Genomic DNA, 10125 nt, shown 5'->3' with positions numbered 1-10125 from the left:
GTAGAACACCCGCCTCGCGTGCAGAAGGACCGTGGTTCGAATCCCGGTGCCGGACAATTCCCACCGGATTAAAAAAAAATCCGCGTATTGATGGAATTACACAAAGGGGCTTGGGGTGCGGCCTGACCCCGGCGACCATTGCCGGCAATGCACTCCCTCACCAGAGCAGGATTGGCCACCCTGGTGTAGTAACGGCCACAACCTCCCATGAATACGCCAACTAAACATCGGCCCTCAGTCCCCAGCGGCTGCGAAGCAACTGACCACGGCGGCGGTCAGACCTGTGACTCAGCAGAGGGTGCTAAGAATCCCTGGATCCGGACAGGCCGCCAATGGAATCTGAACCTGGCAACGTTTAACGCGCGAACCTTATCTAGCGAAGCAAGTCTCGAAGTGTTGTTCGAGGAACTAGAGGGCATTAAATGGGATGTAATACGGCTTAGCGAGGTTAGGAGGGCAGGCGAAGCCTTTACGGTGCTGAAAAATGAAAAATGGACACGTCCTATGTTACCGTGGTCTAGAGGACCGAAGAGAACTGGGAGTGGGATTTCTAGTCAATAAAAGCATAGCTGGCAACATAGACGAATGCTATAGCATTAACGAACGGGCAGCAGGTCTTGTAATTAGGCTCAATAAGAGGTACAAGCTCAAGGTGGTACAGGGCTACGCGCCCACATCCAGCTACGACGACTAAGTAGTAGAACGCCTCTATGAAGATGTGGAATCGGCAATGGCTAAAGTAAAAACACAGTATACCGTAGTTATGGGGGACTTCAATGCTAAAGTAGGCAAGAATCAGGCTGGCGACAAGGCAGTTGGGAACTATGGTCTGGGCTGTAGAAATAGCAGGGGGGACCTACTAGTTGAGTTTGCAGAACGGAATAACCTCCGCATAGTGAATACCTTCTTCTGTAAACGGGAGAGTCGGAAGTGGACCTGGAGGAGCCCGAATGGGGAGCACAAAAATGAAATAGACTTCATATTATGCGATAACCCTGGCGTCGTGCAGGATGTGGAAGTGCTCGGAAGGGAAAGGTGTAGTGACCACCGTATGGTAAGATCTCGAATTAGGCTAGATTTGAGGAGGGACCGCAACAAGCTAGTACGAAAGAAGCCGATAAACGAACTAACAGTAAGACACAAAGTAGAAGAATTCAGGATCGCGCTCCAGAACCGATATTCCGCCCTTAACGAGGAAGCCGAGCGAGCTTACAACACAGGAAGCCAGCGACCTTACACGCATCATCACGGAGTGTGCAATAGAAGTCGGGGGCACTATGGCTAGACAGGATACTGGTAAACCTTCACAGGAGACGAAAGATCTAATCAGGAAACGGCAAACCATGAGAATCTCTACCGCAGCTGACAGAATAGAACTAGCCGAGCTCTCGAAGTTAATCAATAGGCGTAAGACAGCTGACATACGGAAGTATAATATGGAGAGGATCGAATACGCTGTAAAGAACGGAGGTAGCCTGAAAGCAGTGAAGAGACGTCTTGGCGTGGGGAAAAATCAGATGTATGCACTTAAGGATAAGCAAGGCAATGTCATCACAAATAGGGATAAAATAGTCACAGTGGCCGAGGAGTTCTATAGGGATCTGTACAGTAGCCGGGACATACAGGATAATGCCGAAGGAGACAGTAGTTCAGAGGAGATAGACATCCCACCAGTAACGACCGAAGAAGTAAGGAAGGCTTTGAAAGAAATGAAAGAGGGCAAAGCACCTGGGGAGGATCAGATAACAGCAGACCTCTTGAAGGATGGCGGAGAAATTGTACTAGAAAAACTGGCAAAACTGTATACGCAATGCCTAATGACCGCAATGGTACCGGAATCTTGGAAGAACGCGAACATCATCCTAATCCATAAGAAAGGCGACATGAAGGACTTGAAAAATCACAGGCCGATCAGCTTACTGTCAGTCGTCTACAAGGTATTTACCAAGGTAATCGCTAACCGAATCTCTGCAACCTTAGATTTCAGTCAACCTAAAGAACAAGCAGGGTTCCGTAAAGGTTATTCAACAATGGACCATATTCACACGATCAGTCAGGTGATAGAGAAGTGCGCTGAGTATACTGAACCCCTATATATAGCCTTCATAGATTATGAGAAAGCATTTGACTCGGTCGAAACCCTAGCAGTCATTCAGGCATTACGGAACCAAGGGGTAGATGAGCATTATGTAATAATACTAGAGGATATCTACAGTGGGTCTACAGCTACCATCATCCTCCATAGGGAGAGCAGTAAAATACCTATAAGGAAGGGTGTCAGACAAGGAGACACAATCTCTCCAATGGTATTCACAGCATGCTTACAAAAAGTATTCAGAACGTTGGATTGGGAACAGGTGGGAGTAAGGGTTAATGGAGAATACCTCAGTAACCTCAGATTTGCTGATGACGTTGCCTTGCTAAGTAACTCGGGGGACGAATTTCAAAGCATGCTTTCCGCACTGGGCGAACAGAGTAGAACCGTGGGCCTGAAAATTAATATGCAGAAAACTAAAGTAATGATCAATAACCTCGGGACAGCACAGCAGTTTGAGATAGGTGGCGAGGCAGTGGAAGTGGTAAGCGAATATATCTACTTAGGCCAAGTTGTGACCCGAGATCCCAACCATGAGGCAGAGATAATTAGAAGGATCAGAATGGGGTAGAGAGAATGGGGTAGGCTGCTATTCATTATCTGAGAATGCCTGCATATGGCAGGCATTCTCAGATAATGAATAGCAGCCTACCATTGTCGCTGAAGAAGAAAGTGTATGACAGCTGCATCTTACCGGTACTCACCTACGGGGCAGAAACTTGGAGGCTCACTAAGAGGGTTCAACTTAAATTGAGAACCACTCAGCGGGCAATGGAGCAAAAAATGATAGGAGTAACATTAAGGGACAAGAAGAGAGCGGAGTGGGTCACAGAGCAAACTGGTGTTAAAGACATATTAGTAGAAATTAAGAAGAAGAAATGGACGTGGGCAGGGCATGTAATGCGAAGGCAAGATAACCGCTGGTCATTAAGGGTAACAGAGTGGATCCCTAGAGAAGGCAAGCGTTGCAGGGGACAGCAGAAAGTTAGATGGGCAGATGATATCAAGAAGTTTGCAGGGATAAATTGGTCACATTTGGCACAGGACCGAGGTAATTGGCGAATAATGGGAGAGGCCTTTGCCCTGCAGTGGGCGTAGATAGGCTGGTGATGATGATGATGATATAAACTGTCACGTACCCACAATCATCTGAATGAACTTTTAATTTGTGACATCCCAGCCGAGGCGACGACGACGACGAACGAGCGCTACCGGGAACGCATCATCATCAGTGTTTTGCTCTGGCAGCTCGAGTGCCTCGCGGTCAAGAGCGTTCTTCTCCGCTGCTTCTTCTATTAGCGTTTTAGTAAAGCTCACCAACACCCCCAACGCGTATTTGCTGTACGCGACACTGGTGGAGGTTGCGGGGTACGACTACCCCATGCAGAGGACCCCTTCGGCCAGCCCGGAACGGCCTCACCCTGTCCACACACCTGTCCATCGGGCTAGTCGTCGCCAACGCGGACTGTCTCCAGAGTGCGGTTACCTTGACTTCACTGCACCTAGACGTCAAGCGCCAGCACCCCAAGTAATGACGCAACCACTTCCCTGCCAGGTAACTCTCCAACAGCCACGTACGCCGGCCATTTTTCACGGTGAGGCGTTTGAGGACGTCGAGGATTGGCTGGAGCAGTTTGAGCGGGTCGCATCGTTCAACCAGTGGGACGCTCGTCAAAAGCTGCGTGAGGTGTATTACTCGCTAGAACATGGTGCAAGGACGTGGTTCGAGAACCGCGAAGCGAGGTTATCTACTTGGGAGGAATTTCGCCAGGAGCTGCTGGAGTCATTCGCCAGCAGCGACCGCCGTGACCACGCTCAGCGCCTTTTGGAGTCTCGCATCCAAAAACCGAACGAGACGGTGGCGATGTTTGCAGAGGACATGGCACGCCTCTTCCGTAGAGCCGACCCTGAAATGTCAGAGCCGAAGAAACTACGGCATCTAATGCATGGCGTGAAGGAACAACTGTTCGCCGGCCTCGTACGAAATCCACCCCGCACAGTGAAGGATTTTATTAAGGAGGCCACAGCCATCGAGCATGCCCTGCGGGACAGATGCCGGCAATATGACCGGGTTACCGGCGGTTCTCCAAGCGCTACTGCTGCAGCGACGGCATCCAGTGACAGGTCCCTGCGTGAGCTCGTGCGATCGATAGTGAGAGAGGAACTACAGCTGCACGGGATAGGCTCTTCACAGCCTTCGCATGCTTCTGTCGCCGACATCGTGCGTCAGGAGATCCGGGAAGCCTTGGCCATTCCGGAGAGCCAGCCGCAGCAGCTCCAACCAAGCTATGTGTCGGTTGTCCGTCGTCACCCACCTGTACCGCCTATTCCAGCACCTCAACGGGCTCCCCAGACCGATTCCTGGCATCAGGGAGTGCACACCAACCCGCATCCCAGGCCTCGAATGGAAACTTCAGCTGGACGACAGGTACGGAAGTCCGACGTCTGGCGCACAAATGACAACCGGCCGCTGTGTTTTCACTGTGGCGAAGCAGGCCATATCTACCGCCGCTGTCCGTACCGCGAAATTGGGCTTTCCGGATTCGCTCCCACGGCTCCACGCCCTTGCTTTGGACAAAGACCCCCTGCTATCGAGGAATACCTTGCTGCGAGACGAGACCTTTCGCCGAACCGTCGACCACGTTCACCGTCCCCAGCGAACGACGTCTCCCCTAACCGTCGGAACTTCGGCGGGATACTGCGAGGCAGATCCCCAAGCCCTAGGCGGGGAAACTAAAAGCAGCAACCTCTGGAGGCAGGGTTGCTCGTAGCCTAACTACGCAAGACCTTCAAAACCCCTCGACGTCTCCGACGGAAAAGGATACCACAAGAATGTCTTTCGCCGAAGCTGGAAGCGCCGACCTCGTAATTTGTATAGATGGACGTGAAGTGGTTGCTCTTATTGACACCGGTGCAGACTACTCTATAATTAGTCAGACCCTCGCCGATCGGTTAAAAAAAGTGAAGATGCCGTGGTGTGGACTTCAGATTCGATCTGCTGGAGGCCATTTAATGACTCCAATAGGGAAGTGCACCGCCAGAATCGCCATTGGTAACGCTGATTTTGTCGGCAGTTTCGTGGTCCTCGCGGAGTGCTGCAAGGACCTTATTTTGGGGATGGACTTTTTAAGAGAATACAACGCTGTGATCGACGTTGGTGAACGCCTAATTACATTCTCGTCGAGCCACCGCCCACCAGAACTCGCAGCATGCCGAGCGCCGTTGCGGGTTATCGACGAGGACGTGAACATACCACCGCGGTCATGCATGCTAGTTTCAGTTCACTGCGACATGTTTAGCAATGTTGACGGCATAGCAGAGCGAATCGATGAACTTTTGTTCCGTCATGGCATCGCAGTTGCTCGAGGCGTGTTGCATGTAACCGATGGCCGTGCCGCATTGCTGCTTACTAACTTCAGCAATGAACGCCAACATGTCGCCAAAGGCACGACAGTTGCCTATTTCGAAGACATAGCTGATGGCGAAGACTGCTTTGCGTTACAAGGCGCCGCACCTGGTGAAACCAGCTCCGATGCCATCATCGATGTCAACTCCGGCTTGCCTCTCAGTGAACAACAAGCCCTCCTCGCGCTGCTGACGACCTTCAAGGACTGTTTCTCTTCGACATCTGGCGTGCGTCAAACTCCGCTTACAAAACATCGCATCATTGTTGATGATAATGTGAGGCCGCTTCGTCAAAACCCCTATCGTGTCTCTGCGAAGGAACGGGACGCAATTCGCAGCCAAGTGGAGCAGATGTTGCGCGACGATGTCATCCAGCCTTCTCGAAGTCCGTGGGCATCACCCGTCGTTCTGGTCAAAAAGAAGGACGGCACATTGCGATTTTGCGTTGATTACAGAAAGCTCAATCAAGTGACAAAGAAGGACGTGTACCCATTGCCCCGGATCGATGACTCCCTCGACAGGCTTCGTCATGCCCGTTACTTTTCGTCGATGGATCTAAAGAGCGGGTACTGGCAGATCGAGGTGGATGAGCGCGACCGCGAGAAAACAGCCTTTATAACGCCGGACGGACTTTATGAATTTAAAGTGCTCCCTTTCGGCTTGTGTTCGGCACCAGCAACATTCCAACGAATGATGGACACTGTTCTTTCCGGTCTCAAGTGGCAGACGTGTCTAGTATACCTTGACGACGTTATCGTCTTCTCGTCAACCTTTGCAGAGCACTTGAAAAGACTATCCTGTGTACTTCGCGCCGTGAGAGCAGCTGGTCTCACACTTAAAGCGGAAAAGTGTCATTTCGGGTACCAAGAACTACGCTTCTTGGGCCACGTTGTCAGCCACGCCGGCATCAAGCCCGATCCTGACAAAGTATCCGCTGTGTCCAACTTCCCGACGCCTGCCGACAAAAAGGCCGTACGGCGATTCTTAGGCCTATGCTCCTATTACAGGCGCTTCATCCCAAACTTTTCCCACATCGCGGCTCCGCTAACAAGCCTCACCCGCAATGACGTCGCCTTCGTTTGGACCACTGAGCAGCAGGCTGCTTTTGAGAACCTGCGGCGTCGCTTACAAGTGCCGCCTGTGCTCGCCCATTTCGATGAAGATGCGGCCACCACAATCCATACAGACGCCAGCAATGTTGGCCTTGGGGCAGTGCTGCTTCAGTGGCAAGACGGCGCGGAGAGAGTTGTCGCTTACGCAAGCCGAACACTGTCCCGCGCGGAGTCTAACTATTCAGCTACAGAGAAGGAATGCCTGGCTGTTGTGTGGGCGGTCTTGAAATTCCGGCCGTACCTCTACGGTCGCCCATTTCGAGTTGTTAGCGACCACCACTCCCTTTGTTGGTTGGCCAGTTTGAAAAATCCTACGGGTCGCCTCGCCCGCTGGAGCCTTCGACTTCAGGAATTTGATATGACGGTTGTCTTTAAGTCAGGGAAACAACATTCTGACGCCGACTGTCTGTCTCGAGCTCCAGTCGACTGCCCTGTACCGGAAGATGATGACGACGTGGCGTTTCTTGGTGCCATCGACGCCACAACTCTGTCCGATCAGCAAAGGGAAGACGTTGAGTTACAGCCACTTCTAGATTTTCTGGAAGGACGAACTCCGCACAAGCCAAGGCTGTTCATACGTGGACTCCAGTCGTTTTCTTTAAGAAACAACATCCTCTACAAGCGAAACTTCGCCCCGAATGGAAGAGACTTTCTTCTCGTTATTCCCGCGAGCCTTAGACAAGAAATCCTACAGGCCTGCCACGACGACCCAACCGCTGGTCACTTAGGTTATGCACGTACGATGTCCCGAATTAAACAGAGCTACTACTGGCCCAAGCTTCCTTCGACAGTGAAGCAATACATCCGTACCTGCCGTGACTGTCAGCGTCGTAAAACACCGCCGGGACGCCCAGCCGGTTTACTTCAACCTGTCCAAATACCGGAAACCCCGTTTCAACAAATCGGCATGGACTTCTTAGGCCCCTTTCCTACGTCTCATGCCGGCAACAAGTGGATACTTGTCGCCACCGACTACCTTACACGATACGCCGAAACGAAAGCCCTCCAGCGTTGCACAGCTCTCGACGTGGCCCACTTTTTCATCGAAAACATTGTTTTGCGCCATGGAGCTCCCGCAATTGTGATTACAGACAGGGGTACCGCATTCAACGCAGATTTGGTGCGCGCCGTCATGAACCTCTGGAATCAAAAACTCTGGAATCAAAAAAAAATATAGTCTGGAATCAAAAACTCAGGCAGAGCGCGATAAAATAAGGTTAGTAGAGACAGATACACACGAGAAGGACATTGAAAATAAAAATAAAAGTTTACTGACGTTTCAGGGAGGACGCCAATTATTGTCAGGTTCGAGTGACAACAATAAATTAGAGAAGAAACTCTTTAGACGAGACTATATTTGTATACCCCTAAAGCACAACAAAATGCACACAATGAACAGATACAAACGAAAGTGCAACACGGGGCTGCGAGGACGCGGTATAGAAAACGGGAATTAGTTCAAATAGCAGAAGAGTCACAGTCCGGGAACTAAGGAATGAGACACGGGACGTAGTGATTACCGACACCGGTCGAAGTAGCCTTGAGATGTCCAGGTAGTGTGTCGTGGCCGCGGTAGTACAGCGCGCTCAGAGATCCCGTCACCGTCGTGGGGAACGCAGCTCTCTGGAGGCGCCGCTGTCGTCACCGATGCCCGGCGCGACGACCTGCTTGTGGCGAAGATGCCTTGAAGGTTGTCCTGGTGGAGGACCTCCTGGGGCACGGCACGGGTCCGGTCGCCCGACCGCCGCGCAGCCCGGTCACGCTCCACACTTCAGTCTCTCTTCTCTGTGTTCCGTCTTCTCCCTGAAACGTCAGTAAACTTTTATTTTTATTTTCAATGTCCTTCTCGTGTGTATCTGTCTCTACTAACCTTATATATATAAATATATATATATATATATATATATATATATATATATATATATATATATATATATATATATATATATATATATATATATATATATATATATATATATATATATATATATATATATATATATATATATATATATATTTGAAAGAAGAAAAACTTCGAACAAGGTAACAGCACGATTGTGGCCTACGTTTCAGCAAAGAGAACTCGCTATATATATATATATATATAGTAAACCAGAATGGGAAATTGGGGGCTCGTTGAATTAAGACAGAGATCAGAAATAATGGTTGGCAGTCAAAAAAACCTCGGAAAGCAAAGGGGAGAGTGTGGTAGGTCATAGAACCAAATAAAGAATTTGGAAATATAGAAAGAAAGTGGAGAAAAAAATTCCCACCGGGTGGGATCCGAACCCACGACCTCCAGAATATGCGTCTGGTGCGATGATCACTACGCTACCGGCGGGGCTATTTTCCCCTTCCCTTTGTGGGGTGTTTATCTTAAGGTATTTTTGTTTCTGCGCTTGTGGGTGGTAGCCAGCGCCACTCGTACTACTCGGGGCGAAGGGGACCTTCTTTTTAACCCCCGGGCCTTGACTCGAGTGTCTACGACTTGTCGAGAGTGGCCGACCAGCGTTGAAGCTGTTTAAGCTACCTATGGCACCAAGATTGCCAGAACAGAGGCCATGCTTATGCATATAGCGAATCCTAAAAAAAAGGAGAAATAGAAAAAAGTAGAAACAAGCAAAACAAAGTTCTGCTGCACTTGGCGGAGCCACGGAAATATAGACTGGCAACGTGGGTCACCAGGTAGGTGGGGTGATTTGGCAACGCCTCCGACGACCTTGCCCTTTTATTAAGTCGCAGTATGCTTGTTTTAGCTGCACAGCCGTCCGCCGCTTTGGGGTTGTCTCACACGACACTGACCGATTGGCGTAAGTGACGTTGCCTACCGTGACCCTGTTTGTCGAGCATACCTCATGTTTCACAAAACAATTACTTTGTACCGTAACAAAAACAAGCCAGGTGCAAATGCGGTCAAAAACAAAGCAATGATGGACAGCGGTCCGCGGCTCAGTATTGCAGCGCCATCTGGAAGGACTGACGGTAAGCAAGGCTGAAGAGCCCAATGACGCACTGGAAGTTCGTTTCAATACGCGCCGCTGTGCCTTCATGGCAGTCGTCACGAAAACTCACGATATAACGGGAGAATCAAAATTTTAACCTAAATTGATTAATTTCTCCGTGAATACGACATTGCTGCCGGATAGGCGCTGAGGGCACTATAAAACACGAAATCTTTCGAATAAAACCAGCTTGTATTTTGTCTGCATGGTAAGCAATCTTTCAAATGTGGTTTAGTGAAGCATTTGAAGTCGTTGCAGATGCTTGACAAGGACATGCTAACACTTACGTTCTTATCGTTGCAGGGGTGGTTGTGCGTTATAAATGTTACGAATAAAAAAATGCCTCGCATCTTGTTCCTCGGCAGGAAATCGGAAGAGGGTGCTTGGCAGTACGATTGTGCCATTCGTACGCCTCCGACTACAAGGTAGTGAGTAATGAAGGAGCATTCCGGATGCAACAGAACTATGATATTTTGTATCCGACCTGTGGAATCCGGTCTTGAAGTTTGGC

At 49.9% G+C, this 10125-nt stretch overlaps 1 non-coding gene across 1 annotated transcript; it reads right to left on the bottom strand.

Moving 5' to 3' along the window:
- Positions 1-8880: 8880 nt before the first annotated feature.
- Positions 8881-8953, bottom strand: Trnam-cau (transfer RNA methionine (anticodon CAU)). The gene has a single exon. It is a non-coding gene; the product is annotated as a tRNA-Met (tRNA).
- Between the last annotated feature and the right edge of the window lie 1172 nt (positions 8954-10125).

This window comes from Haemaphysalis longicornis, unplaced genomic scaffold (genome assembly GCF_048455015.1).
Source record: "Haemaphysalis longicornis isolate Haplotype H1 unplaced genomic scaffold, Haemaphysalis longicornis Haplotype H1 scaffold_6, whole genome shotgun sequence".
Lineage (NCBI taxonomy): Eukaryota > Metazoa > Arthropoda > Arachnida > Ixodida > Ixodidae > Haemaphysalis > Haemaphysalis longicornis.
This window is presented reverse-complemented; position numbering and strand designations above follow the sequence as displayed.